The following is a 15,840-nucleotide window of genomic DNA, read 5'->3' as shown; positions in this document are numbered from 1 at the left end:
GAGGGTAAATTAGTTCAACCACTTTGTAAAACTGTTGATCAGTTTCTGATGAACTAAAATGTGTACCTACCTTATTACCCACCAAGGCCACCCCTACGTATTTAATCAAGAGACATGTGAACATATGCCTATGAAAGGATCTGTAGAAGAATTTTTATATCAGATTTATTCAAAACAACCCCAAACTGGAAACAACTCCCACACAAAAGGGTAAATACCATAGAGTTCCACTTATATGAAGTTCTATAATAGACAGAACATGTATAAATTGATTGAAATCAGAACTGGTTGTCTCCGGGTGAGTACTGACTGAAACGGTCTTTGGTTATGGAAATGTGCTTGAATGGGGTCATGATTATATAACCTTATGCATTTGTCAAAACTCATCAAATCGTACACTTGAGAATTGTGCATTTTTCTGTATGTCAATTTTAACTCAGTAAAGAAATAGAGAATAGGAGGAAATAAATAGGAGAACACATCTAAAACTCCCTGACAAGGATCACAACAGAGAGTCCTGGACAGAGCAAGAGAAAAATGTAGAATAGAATTCAAATTCATGTGAAAAGACCAGAATTACTGGTCTGACAAAGACTTCAGGAACCCGCAAAACTATGGCTCTCGGATGCTCTGCTAACCCAGAACTAACACCGCTCCGAAAGCCCACTTTTCAGTCGAAGATTAGACAGGACTATAAAACAATAATAACACACACGAGGAACATGCTTCTTAGTTCAATCAAGTATACAAAACCAAATGGGTAACTCCTCTCCAAAAGCAGGATGAGAAGGCAGGAAGGGACAGGAACTGGACGAATGAACACAGGGAACCTGGGGTAGAAAGGGGAAGAGTGCTGTCACATTGTTGGGATTGCAACAAACGCCACAAAGCAATATGTGTATAAATTTTTGAATGAGAAATTAACTTGAGTTTTAAATTTTCACCTAAAGCAAAAAGGAAAAAAAATTTTGCTGTAAAGGATAATGAAAAAGTGGGACAGCACCTGAAGGGGAAATGGATGTCTTTCCATTTGTTTGTCTTCTTCTAACATCACAATACAGATTTTAAGTTTTCTTTATATAGGTTGAATACATTTCTTGTTACATTTATTCTTTTGCTGCTGGTATTAGTAGTGGTATATTTTTTGGTATTGCATATTCTAAATGGTTATCACAGGTATATAAGAAATCTAGTGATATTTATAGTTTGTTAACCTAACACCTTAAGAAAATTTCAACTTTTTTCAAATTAATTTTAGTGAATTATCTTGGGTTTTCCAGGTATTTTGTTTATATATTTGTTTCTCTTGTTTAATTGCATGGGCTGTTGCTTACAAAACAATGTTAAATACTATTGTGCCTTTTTTTCTTGTTTTGACTTTAATGGTAACACTTGTAGTGTTTTATTATTAAACACAATGAGGACATTATATTTAATATAAATAAAGTATCTGTTACTATTTTACTAAAATGTTTCTTTGCTTCATGTTTCTAATGTTTTTTTCATTCCCAGAGATATAATTACATGGTTTTCTCCTTTCATTTATTAATATGGTAAATTGTTTTGATCATTTTCTTAATGTTGAATTTTCCTTGCACTCCCTGGATGAATGCCATATTGTTGTATTCAATTATTATTCTAATAGATTGTAGAATTTTTAAAAAAGTATTATTATGGAAAAAGATATATATAACATAAAATTTATCATTGTATCACTTTTAAATGTACAGTGACATTAATTGCGTTCTCAGTGTTGTGCGACCATTACTCCAGTGGATTGTAGAATTTTACATCTTATAATTTATTTAAGATTTATCTACTAATATTTCAAAGTAAGATTGATTTCCAGTTGTCTTTGTGCCCCTAGCATCATGTGTTGAAAATAGTGTTATCTACATTTTGTAAAAAGAACATGGAGACTACATAATTTTGCTTTATTCTTTTATTTTTAATATAGATCATTTATATTAGGTGATGTGTAGAATTAAAGCCCTGTGGTCAAAACTTGGCTGCTAACTAAAAGGTTGGCCATTTTAATCCATCAGCCGCTCCTTGGAAACCCTATTGAGCAGTTCTACTATGTCCTGTAGGGTTGCTATGAGTCGGAATAGAGTCGACAGCAATGGGTTTGTTTGTTTGCTTGTTTTAGTTTTACATACAGAATTATATTCACCCACCTTCTAATTTCTGTTATATATGAATTTTTCTATTGTCATTTTTCCCCTAAAATTTACAGAGAATAGACCTAGTTCCACCTTTACTTAAATTTAGTTCCAAATATTAAAAGATTCATAGATTCAATGATCACCTCCTAAAATTTTTTATATTTTGATTTTTTTACAGGATTTCTACTCAATTCTTGATAGAGGCTTTAATTAAGTAGTTTTTTTTTCAGTATGTTCGTGTGTTCAATATTTCATAAATATATGCATGTCTGAGAATGTCTTTTGCCTTTATACTTGAATAGCAACTTCGCTAGGAAAAAAATACCATTGGATTACAGTTTCCTTTCCTTAGAAATTTGTTGATAGCAATCCATTTACTCCTGAGTTGTGTGATGCAGTAGAGAAGTCTAAAATTGTTTTTTTATGGCTAGATACTTGAATAATTCTTTCTATCTTTGAAGTTCAATAACATTATTATATGTGTCAATCATTGTGTAACCATTTTTTTCTAGAAAAATGTATTTTTTCAGGTCTCCATACTACATATTTTATTTCAGGAATGTTTATTTTATTACATTTTTTAATATTTTCATTTGTTGGGCTCTTTATTTCTTTACAATTATCCACATGTTGGATTATTGTCCATTTTATTTATCTATTATTTTCTCTGTAAGCACTTTAATATATTTGTCTTTTTCCTCTGCGTTTTTGGCACTTATTTCAGTATTATCCTCTTTTTCTCATCATTCTGTTGGCTTATCAACTTTTTTTGATGTAATATGTCATTGGATTCATAGTTTCCTTAGGTTATTTTATGCTCCAAATTGCTCATGGTAAAGCTTGTCTTCTGTTTCCGGTGTTATGTTTTCTTCCATAATGAATTCTTCATCTTTCTCTTGCATGCTACGTCCCCTTCTTCCATCTGTTTGTTGTATTATTTTAGAATTATCGTCACAGATTTTTTCCTTTTTTTCGTCTTATGCTAATAATGTTCAAGATTTTCATTTTTTAAAGAAATTTCAAATTGGTAACATCTTTAAACCTATTTTTATTATTAACAGAGATAATGTTGTCTAAGGATATATCTTGTCCTAATACTTTCCAAAGAGAAAAATTCTAAAGAATATATTTGGTATTTCTTTTTGCTTATTTATCACAATGTACATCACTGGTTTTCAATCCTGACTGTAAATCATATACATCTGTGAAATTTTATAAACATACACAGTATCAGGACCAATCACATTTCTAAGGCTCGGGTTCTAGCATTTTTTTCCCAAAAGCCCATTGATGAATTTGAAGTACACCAAAATTTGAGAACCTCTAGTTTAAATACTTTACATGGCTTGTAAAAAGACTAACAAGGCAGCTTTAAATTCATAACGCGCTGCCAAACCAGAAACAGGCCCTAAAAAAGTGTAAACAGAATGTTTTTAAATGACTTTTGATACAATTTACTTTTCTTGTAAGCTAGACTATTTTTTGAAACTTTTGGCCATTAAGGTTAAACCATGTTATTTGTTGCTTCAGAAGAAACAAAGTTGGTACAACTTAGAATAATAGAGGTCTCAATACTTATTTTATTTTTTGAGTCTATAGGAAAATAAGAGTCTGGAGAATAAAGAAATGAAGTTGTACACACACTACAGGGGAAGTCAGCACAACTGGACTAAACCAAAAGCTAAGAATTTTCCTGAATACAACCAAAGACTTCAAGGGGACAGAGTAGCAGAGGTGGGGGTCTGGGGACCAGGGTTTCAGGGGACATCTAGGTCAACTGGCATAACAAAGTTTATTAAGAAAATGTTCTGCATCCCACTTTGGTGAGTGGCATCTGGGGTCTTAACAGCTACTGAGCAGCCATCTAAGATGCATCAATAGGTCCTAACCCACCTGGAGCAAAGGAGAATGAAGAACACCAAAGACACAAGGAAAATATTAGCCCAAGAGACAGAAAGGGCCACATAAACCAGAGACTGCATCATCCTGAGACCTGAAGAACTAGATGGTGCCTGACTACCACCAATGACAGCCCTGACAGGGAACACAACAGAGAGTCCCTGATGGAGCAGGAGAAAAGTAAGGTGCAGAACTCAAATTCTAGTCAAAACACCAGATTTAATGGTTTGAATGAGACTGGAGGGACCCCAGAAAACATGGCCGCTGGACTCTCTGTTACCCCAAAACTAAAACAATTCCCGAAGCCAACTCTTTAGACGAAGATTAGACTGGACTATAAAACATAAATAGTCACTCATGAAGAGTGTGCTTCTTAGCTCAAGTAGATACGTGAGACTAAATGAGCAGCTCCTCTCTGGAGGAGAGATGAGAAGGCAGAGAGGGTCAGGAGCTGGTTGAATGGACATGGGAAATACGGGGTGGAAAGGAGGAATGTGCTGTCATACTATAGGGAGAGCAAGTAGGGTCACATAACAATGTGTGTATAAATTTTTGTATGAAAAACTAACTTGAATTGTAAACTTTCACTTAAAACACAATAAAAAAAGAGAAAGAAATGAAGTTATGAATGAAAAAGATTTTTTCTAATTTACAAAATGTTTCACTTATAAGATTCAAGATTTGCCAATGAAAGTCATACAGTCTAACTATAAGCTATAATGTAGAGGGGTTGGAGGATGTGATGAAAGGTTACTTTCTATCACACTGAAACAAAACAGAGAAAAATCCTTCCATGGAGAGAGAGGGAGAGAGGATTAGTAAAGATAAGACGTGGTATTTGACGCTCTTGAATACCCTCCTTCAGCCTTATATTATCTCAGAACAGTAGGCTTGTTTTTCACTTTTCCAGGTGCACTAAATTTTAGAAGATCCATAATAGCAATGTATCAACATGGTACCTGAGCAATTGAATATAAATGGTTGAGGGAGATGTATAAATTTAAGGACATGATCAAATGTAACAGAATTCTCAGCCTTTAGGATACAGATATTCCCATAGCCTTAAGAGGGGTGTCAAAAAAGTGCTGAGAGAATTTGTGGATCACAAGAGGCATGGGATTGGGATAAGGAAGTGACAAAGAGTTGAGACCTCAAAACCTGAGGTTGTAGCAGGAGCCACTTAAATTAGCTTGAGGCCTAAAATAACTAGGTAGAAAAGTCAAACATATTTGGACACTAGCATTTGATATTCAGGAACAAGTGCAGATCAGACTAGCTATATCACACTGAAAGCCAAGGAATGCCTTAAGAATGGCATGAGAGATGGAGAGTTATCCCCTTACTCCTCCATGCATACACACCAAATTGGGAAGGAAGAAAGACTTCTCTTTAGAAGAGAGAAAAAGTAGATAGGATATTTGAATTTTAAATTGGCTAATCTTTTGCTCTCTCAAATCTGAATTAGACATAAAGAGTTTATTTTAAAGTAGAAGATACATAGTTATATTTTATAAACAAGTTTAATTTTTCTACCAGCAAGAGCAATAACTGTAGTGTAAGATGATATCAGTTAAAAATAATAATAAAAACCATATGTAAGAGCTAAAACTATAAAATTTCTAAAGAAGACATAGCAGTGAATATTTGTGATCTTAGATTAGGCAATAATTTTTTTAGAGAGTAAAAGCAAAAATGATGAAAGAAAAAAATATATTGAATTTCATCAAAACTCAAAAAATTTTTGCTTCAAAGATACAAACAAATAAGTGAAAAGACAACCTAAAGAATGGAAAAATATTTGCAAATCAAATACCTCTGTAAAAACAGCTTGGGAGCAGTGTCTGACCTCCTCCAACCCCCCAAGGGGGAAAGAGAACAAAGATCAACAGCACAAGGCTAACTCCCATGAGGCAGAGGCCAGACAATCCTCCTCTCTCCACCATCTTTACCAATTCTGACACCAGCCATCCCTCCCACAGCACTCTCTACTTGGTTCAATAATTCATTGCAATGACCACACAGAACTCACAGACCATACTCACAATTATGGAGTTTATTAGAGAAGTAACAGTTACAATTCATACCTGGGAACCCTCAGGATACAGTTCTTTCATCAGTATATCCATTTCCCAGCTGTGCTCGCTGGCAGGCCTCTCCCTGGCTCTCAGTTTCTGTCCAAAGGCACTCAGCTTTCCCTCTCTGAGGGCCGGGAAACATACCATGCCATCTGCTGCCAGGTCTCTCCTGCCACTGCTTCTCACTGTCTTCAGGGTTACAGCTCTCTCTCTCTGTCTTCTGGTCTCAGGAGCCTCCCAGCTCCTGGCTATTCTTCCTTGGTGGTGGTAGGATCCTTCTCTCTGCTCTGGAATTGACTCTCTTTTAAGGCAAAACTGACCAAACCTCTTGGTAGGCCACAATTAGCCTATCACACAATCACCTGGGTGGCAGTTACAAGACCATGGCTAGAAAGGCCACACACAAAAGTAATTAATTGCATTGCAAACTCACGAGGGATGTATACAAATCTCTTACACTCAATAATAAGAATAATAAAAGTCAATTTAAAAATAAGAAAAAGGACCTGAATAGACATTCTTTGAAGAAGATATACATATGGTCAACAAATACCTGAAAACATGCTCAATATAATGAGTCATTTGGAAATGCAAATCAAAACCACCATGAGATACCACTTCATACACACCATTGTTATTGTTGTTAGATGCCATCGAGTTGGTTCCAACTCATAGTGACCTGATAGGACAGAGTAAAACTGCCCCATATGGTTTCCAAGGAGCAGTTGGTGGATTTGAACTGATGACCCACATTTTGGTTAGCAGCTGAAATAAAAATATAGATAATAACAAATATTGACAAAGATGCAGAGAAACTGGAACCCTTAGACATTACTGATGTGAATGTAAAATTGTATAGCTTCTTTGGAAAACAGCTTGGCATTGCTCAAAAATTTAAGCAGAGCATTTACATATGACCCAACATGAAAAATAAGTTAAAAAATATATGTCCACACAAAATTTGTACAGGTATGTTCATAGCATTATTCAAAATAACCAAATTTGGAAAAAACCTAAAGATCTATGACCTGATGGATGGATAATTAAAATGTGGTATAGTCATACAATGGAATATTATTCAGCAGTAAAGAAGAATAAATTATTGCTATATGCTGCAACATGAATATACCTTGAAAACTTTATGCTAGGTGAAAGAAGACAGTCACAAAGGACCACATATTGTATAATTCCATTTATAAAGTAATCAAATCTGCATAGACAGATGGGCAATTACTGGTTACCTGGGGCTGGAACTTGGAGAGGGGAGCATAAAAAGGAAGTGACTACTAATGGATATAGGGTTTCCTTTCGGAGTGTTTAAAATGTTCTGAAATTAAAATGTGGTGATGGTTTTGCAATTCTGTGAATATACTAATAACCACTGAACTGTACACTTTAAATGGAGAATTGTATTCTATGCAAAAGATATCTCAATAACGTAAAAAAAAAAAAAAAGAAAAGAAAGACTTCTTGATTGTGGTGTGTGAAGTTTAACCTAACTGTAAGAATTTATGTTTCTGAGTTCTATTCTCAATCCCAGCTTGTACTAATGGAACTTGGCCAATTGGACTACATCTAGACTTTGCCTGAATACATGTTTTGAGGCTATATGACCTCCAACATAGAATTCATCATCCATATGAGCTGAAAAAATATATATTTTTTCCTTCAAGGAACATTCACTGGTTACTCAGAGTTTTTGCAAGTACCTCAAAGAATATTTGTGGTAGGTTAAAATTATATTGCTTTTTTCACTTTTGGGAGCTCCCACTGTAAATAATTTTAAAAACTGGAAAATTGATGAAACAGCTACTCTATTTTTATGCAAATAACGCATGACTTCTACATTTGTTTGCCAATCGCTCCCTCTCCCTAGGAGGTATTTTCCACAAGTGCCACTATGCCAATTTTTTTGTACAGGATGCTGTACAAAAAAAAATTGGCATATCGTGCTTATGAAAATACCTCCTGGGGGAGGGAGCGGTTAGCAAGCAAACACAGAAGGCAAGAATCATTTGCGTAAAATATGTTATTCATGCATAATCGACAGCCACAAATGAAGGGCTATAATCACTGAGAGAAAGAGAGTGTATGAACTGAGGCTTGTATTCACCTTGCCTTTTTCTATTATTTGGAAAACATCATTTTACAAACAACAGTTTAGGGAAATAAAGTTCAAGCAGAAAATGGCAGTCTCACTGTGTGGAAGAAACAGATTTGTATTTGGGGTGGATAAGGTGGCTGGAATTTGGAGGTAGGGTACAAGAGAAGACAGACCTGCAGAGAAGTCCAAATAATCTGTGTGAAAATTCCCCTGTGTCTGAGTCAATTCTCAAGTTGTATGTGTTAAGAGTGAGACTCTAAGAGGTCTAGGAGAGAACAACTCTGAGGACTCTGAGAGCTGAACAGAGTTGTCAGAGGCTGGACATTACTAGGAATGTGTTGGTGTTCTGCCTCAGCCAGATTGCAAAGGTCTTGGTGAATGCCGCAGACATTGCCAGGAGTCAAGAATGGTCCCGTGACAGGAGGAAGAATCACACTCTAAAATTAAAGGCTTAGCTCTAGAATAAAGGAAACTTGAAATAGTTTTATCTTAACAAATACTAAAACCAGGTCTCAGTAAGATCAAGGTGATTTACCAGTCATTTAACTGCTTGCTAGAACAAATTCAACTATTTTGAGGAAGATAGCATAATTCAGAACTTATAAAATGTATCATTCATAATACCTAGCAAACAATAAAAATTTTTTGACATGTGAAGAAGGAGGGAAAAGTGATCAATGATCAAAAGGTAAAATAGGCAAAAAAGCAGTCATGGAGATGATCCAGACAAGAACTTCAAAGTACCTATAATCGAAATTTACCACACTTCTGTCAGTTTGTTGTACTGTGGTGACTGGTGTGTTGCTATGATCCTGAAACCTATGCCACTGGTATTTCAAATACCAGCAGGGTCTCCCATGGTGGACAGGTTTCAGCAGAGATCTAGACTAAGACAGACTAGAAAGAAAGGCCTAGTGATCTCCTTTCAACAATTAGATAATGAAATCCCTATGGATCAGAACGGAATATTGTCCAACTGGATTTGAATCAGCCAACGATTGTGAAGATGGCAGAGGACTAGGCAATGTTTTGTTCTGTTATACATAGGGTCGTCATGAGTTGCAGCCAACTTGATGGCAATAACAACAACATAATTAAAATGCAAAAATAAATAGAGAAAAAAAATGGGGAAAATGGATTAACAGATGCAATATTTAAACAGAGAAAACATAAAAGACTTTTGAGTGGTTACATTAATGATAACTACTATGTCCTGTAGGGTTTGTAAGATATATACAGATTAACTTTATGACAACAACAGTCAAAAAGTCGGGGGATGTAAATGGGTTATATGTTGTAAACTTCTTGTATGGTTTGTGAAGTGGTAAAAGTACTGTAATGAGTTAAGAATACACGTTTTAATTTCTAGGGTAACCACAAAATTCATACTGAAAGATATAACAAAAAAGTAATAGAAAATTAATTCGGAAACTAAGAAGGGTCTGAGATGTTCCCCTACTTGCACAGCTGTATATTTTTATAGACAGAGACACTTGAAGACATAGAAGACACCTGTATCAGAGATCAGAACTTTATTTTACAAAGATTTTATTCCACTTGGATCAACAATCAATGCCCATGGATGGCTGCAATCAAGAAATCAAAGGACTATTGAACTGGGTACATCTGCTGCAAAGAACTCATTAAAGTGTTAAAAACCAAAAATGTCATTTTGGTGCCTAAGATGTGGCTGACTCAAGCCATGGTCTTTTCAATCACCCCATATGCATGAGGAAACTGAACAATGAAAAAGGAAGAACAAAGAAAAATTGACTCATTTGAATTGCTGTGTTGGTGAAGAATACTGAATATACTGTGGACTACCAGAGCAATGAACAAATCAGTCTTGGAGGAAGTACAGCAAGGATGCACCTTAGAAGTGGTCAATTGATAGAAAAGGACACTTTTGGTAAAGTAGAGGGTAAGGGAAAAAGAAGAAAACTCTCCATGAGACGGATTGATACAACAGCTACAGCAATGGGCTCAAATATACCAATTGTGAGCATGGTGCAGGGATGAGCAGTGTTTTGCTCTGTTTTACATAAGGTTACTATGAGGGGGAGTCAACTCAGTGGCAACTAACAACAATAACAACAACAGGGAGATAATGCACTAATTTCCTCTGGAGGTCTCTGGTTTATTCAATTACTCTTTCTATTAATCCAGGTTCTTACCCAGGAATGTAGTAGCCCTGGTGGCACAATGGTTAAGTGCTCAGTGGCTAACCAAAAAGTTTGCTGTTCAAACCCACCAGCAGCTCTGAGGGGGCAAGGATGTGACAATCTGTTTCCATAAAGATTTACAGCCTTGGAAACCCTATGGGGCAGTTCTACTCTGCCTTATAAGGTCACTATGAGTGGGAATCAACTGGACTGCACACAACAACAACCAGAAATGTAACCTTTTGACTCTTGGGGAGATAAGAGAAGGTTTATTATCATTTTGGTTGGAAGCACTTAGCTTCACCATTAGGGAAACAAATGGCTACAGAGCTAATCCTCATGGCATGTAAAAAGCAAAAGTTTCTGGGGGCAATAAAAGCAAACATATTCTTAGCAAATCAATTTCTGTAGTTTAGGAGGCAGAGACTTTACAAGAACACTTAGAAATCTAGGGAAGATTTATTTTTCCACAAAGAGATAAAATGAAATGATAAACTATATATACATATGTGAATAATGCAAAGGAAGGCAGATAAAGACTAATAGAGGAACAAAGAGCATACTGAGACAGATTAACAACAAGTAACAAAATGATAGACTTATAATTAACTATGTCAGTAATTACCTCAAATGTAAATGGACTGAAAAAAGAACCAAACCAGTTGCAACTGAGTTGAATTTGACTCATGGCGACCACATGTGTGTCAGAGTAGAACTGTGCTCCATAAGGTTTTCATGGTTGTGACCTTTTGGAAGCAGATTACCAGGCCTTTCTTCCAAGATGCCTCTAGGATGGTTTGAATCCCCAACATGTTAATGAGTAGCCCAGCACTTAACTCTTTGCACCACTCAGGGAGTCTGCTGAATGGACTAAACCTTCATTTAAAAAGCCATATAAAAATAGCTAACTATCCCCCACGTGAGTAATAATAAATTTCAAATGGATTATACACCTAAATGTGAAAGGTAAAAGAATAAAACTTTTTGACAAAAAACACAGAAGAATATCTTCAAGATTGGAGAGTAAGCAAATATTTCTGAAATAAGATGTAAAAAGCACTTACCGTAAAAGAAAAAAATAATAGATTTAGTTAAAAGTAAGAACTTCTGTTTATCAAATGATATTGTTAAAAAGTGAACAGGCAAGCCACAGACTGGAAAAAACTGTTCCTCCATCAAACACACATGCACACACACACACAAAGAACTAGTAACAAGAATTTACGAAGAGAGGCAGGGCCAAGACGGTGGAGTAGTCAGACAGTTTCCTATGTCCCTCTTACAACAAAGACCTGAAAAAACGAGTGATTTGATTGTATATAAATATCTAGGAGCCCTGAACAAGGCAAAGTTGAGGGATCGGACTGACTGGCAGGGAGAGAGAGAGATGGTTCAGAAGCAACAAGGAGTTGCCTGACCTGACCCAGAGGGAGCCGCAGCCCTTCCACCCGGATCGGCTCTGGGTGCAAAGTGAAGTGGAGATACAGCTCCACTCACTCGCTCGGGAGGCAGTTTCCACATCGAGAGAGATCCGATGGCAGAGATTCTACTTGCACACTCCTAACCAGTGAAAAGCAGCACCCAAGTGGATAAAGATAAGTACATGTGTGTGGCCTTTCTCAGGGATTAAAAAAAATTTGGGAAATACCTCTCTCCCATTTACCTCCTCCCTCCCTGCTCTGCACCTGGTCCAGCCAGCTTCAGAGATCTGTGAGTCCCCTGGGCCGGAGGTAGATCCCATAAGGTGCTCTGACCCATTCTCCTGGCCTTGGAGAGGGAACAAATGAACAAACAGGGAAAAAAAATAAGCTACCGGCTCCCCTAAGCCAGGAACTCAGGGTTGGCACAGCTCCTTTGCCAAGGCACAGGCATAAGAGGTCTGCAGACTTTGAGTGCCGTCCACCCCTGTATAGACTTGTGTGGACCCATTTCAACAGCGTAAGCCCTCACTACCACAGTACAACAGGATAAACACCTGAAGTCTAACTTTAACTGTTTCAGCTGTGAGTGGCAGATTTGTGACACTTGACACTGCTCTGCCCTTTAAGCAGGCGACTTACTTGTCTGCATCAGGGGCTTGAGGACTGGTGGCTCAACCCACACCACCTAGCCACCTGCTCCAGGGGTCCAAGAATAAGTGGTGCCCCCCAGTCCTTACAGCCAACAGAGTAGGGTGCTCATAGTCCAGCTGCAAAACTCACCTACCTACTCGCTCTAGGGAACAGGGATACACTTTCTTTTCAGACACTCAGCTGCAGCTGTCAGGCCCCTGAGTTGCTCAGCGTGTGGCCCCCTACTGCAGCTAGATACCTGTGCCTACACCAATCACCCATGCCTCTCTAAGACTGTAGGTGAGAGCATGCACCATACACTTGGTGACCGACTGCCTGGATACCTGAGCTGAATCCATACAGGAAAATTTAACAGACTCCTGGGCACACATACTTAGTTACAGACCTAACTACCTGGTGACAGGACGTTAGAGATTCAAAGTTGCCATTAATCAAACTAGCACACACGAACAGTCTATTTGGGCATAACTAAAAAAAAAAAAAAAAAAAAACTGGAAACTAGGACACACCAAATGAATATAACATAAAATTATAACTTACTGATGGCTCAGAGACAAGAGTCAATATGAAATCACGTAAAGAGGTAGTCCATTATGGCTTCAGCATGATCCCGAAATAAAGAATCAATAAATTTTCTGGAGGAAGAGAACTTCTTGGAATTACCAGAGGCAGAATACAAAAGATTAATATACAGAACTCTTCAAGAAATTGGAAAAGAAATTTGGCAAAAAACACAGAAAAGGCCTAAGAACACACACAAAACAGTCCCAGAACTTAAAAACGTTATTCAAGAGCATAATGACAAATTCAATAGGCTGCAAGAATCCAACAAAAGACAGCAATAAGAAATCTGGAAGATTAACAATAAAAATTCAGAATTAGACAACTCAATAGAAAGTCATAGGAGCAGAATTGAGGCAGTAAAATTCAAAATTAGTGACATTAAAGATAAAGCACTTGACACCAACTTATCTGAGGAAAAATCAGCTAAAAGAAGTAAAAGAATGCAGAAACTCTAAGAGTTATGTGGGACTCTATCAAGAGACAAACCTACGAGTGATTGGAGTACCAGAAGAGGGGAGGATAACAGAAAATACAGAGACAATTGTTGAAGATTTGTTGACAGAAAACTTCCCTGACATCATGAAAGATAAGAAGGTATCTATCCAAGATGCTCATCGAACCCCACATAAGGTAGATCCCAAAAGAAAGTCACCAAAACATATTATAATCAAAATTGCCAAAACCAAAGACAAAGAGAGAATTTTAAGAGCAGCTAAGGATAGAAGAAGAGTCATCTACAAAGGAGAGTCAATTAGAATAAGCTTGAAATACTCAGCAGAAACCATGCAGGCAAGAAGGCAATGGGATGACATATATAAAGCCTTGAAGGAAAAAAAATTGCCAGCCAAGAATTGTATATTCAGCAAAACTGTCTCTCAAATATGATGGCGAAATTAGGGCATTTACAGATAAACAGAAGTTTAGGGAATTTGCAAAAACCAAACCAAAATAACAAGAAATACTAAAGGGAGTCTTCCAGTTAGAAAATCAATAACATCAGGTAACAAAGCAAGACTAGAACACAAGATAGAGCAACCAGATATCAACTCAGATAGGGAAGCCACAAAAATACATCAAAGCTAAAACAATGAAAATAGGAAAATAGAGATATTAATATGTAAAAAAAGTACAACATTAAAACAAAAAAGAGGGACTTAAAAAATGTAGACATAGATTTTTCATATGGAGGGGAAGTCAAGGTGATATAAAGAAATAAAAGACTGGTATAAACTTAGAAAAATAGGGGTAAATATTAAGGTAACCACAAAGGAAACTAAAAATCCTACAAATCAAAATAAAATACTAGAAAAATATAGAGACACAGCAAACACAAAATCAACAACAATGAAAAAGATGAAAAGAAAATACATAAAAAAAGACACAGCACAGAAAATTAAGTGGAACAAAGATATAATGAACAAAACACAAAAAAGACTTCAAAATGATAGTAATAAACTCATACCTATCAATAATTATGCTGGATGTAAATGGACTAAATGCACCAATGAAGAGACAGAGAGTGGCAGAATTGGATTAAAAAAAAAAAAGATCTGTCTATATGCTGCCAACAAGGGACACACCTTAGACTTAAACACACAAACAAGCTAAAACTCAAATTACGGAAAAAACATATCAAACAAATAACATTCAAAAAAGAGCAGGAGTGACAGTATTAATCTCCAGCAAAATAGACTTTACAGTAAAATCCACCACAAAGGATAAGGAAAGACAAGATACAATGATTAAAGGGTCAACACACCAGGAGGACATAACGGTAATAAATGTTTACACAGTCAACAACAGGGCTCCAAAATACATAAAACAGATTCTAACAGCACTGAAAAGAGAGATAGACAGCTCCACAATAGTAGTAGGACACTTCAACATGCCACTTTCGGTGAAGGACAGAACATCCGGAAAGACGCTCAACAAAGACACGGAAGATCTAAATGTTACAATCAACCAGCTTGATCTCATAGACATATACCTATCACTCCACCCAACAGCAGCCAAGTATACTATCTTTTCCAACGCACATGAAACATTCTCCATGATAGACCACATATTAGGCCATAAAGCAAGCCTTAACAAAATCCAAAGCATCCAAATATTACAAAGCATCTTTTCTGACCATAAAGCCATACAAGTAGAAATCAACAACAGAAAAAGCAAGGAAAAAAATCAAACACATGGAAACTGAACAACGCCTTGGTCAAAAACTACTGGGTTATAGAAGAAACTAAGGATGGAATAAAGAAATTCATAAAATCAAACGAGAATGAAAACACACCTTACCAGAACCTTTGGGACAAAGCAAAAGCAGTGCTCAGAGGTCAACTTATAGCAATAAATGTCCACATACAAAAAGAATTAAGGGACATAATGAAAACATTAACCCTACAACTCGATCAAGTAGAAAGAGAGCAGCAAAAGAAGCCCTCAGGTGCCAGAAAAAAGGAAATAATAAGAATTGGATCAGAATTAAATGAAATAGAGAATAGAAAAACAATTGAAAGAGTTAACAAGACCAAAAGCTGATTTTTTGAAAAGATCAACAAAATGATAAAACATTGGCTAAAATGAGAAAAGAAAAACAGGAGAAGATGCAGATAAACCATATAACATATGAGATGGGTGCTATTACAATAGATTCAACTGAAATTAAAAGAATCATAACAGAATACTATGAAAAATTGTACTCTATCAAATTTGAAAACCTAGAGGAAATGGACAAATTTCTAGAAACTCACTTCCTAACTAAACTAACACAAACAGAGGTAGAACAACTAAATAAACCCA

This window comes from Trichechus manatus, unplaced genomic scaffold, assembly GCF_000243295.1.
Source record: "Trichechus manatus latirostris isolate Lorelei unplaced genomic scaffold, TriManLat1.0 scaffold00051, whole genome shotgun sequence".
Taxonomy (NCBI): Eukaryota; Metazoa; Chordata; class Mammalia; order Sirenia; family Trichechidae; genus Trichechus; species Trichechus manatus.
The sequence above is the reverse complement of the archived record's forward strand: the minus strand, read 5'-3'. Positions refer to the sequence as shown.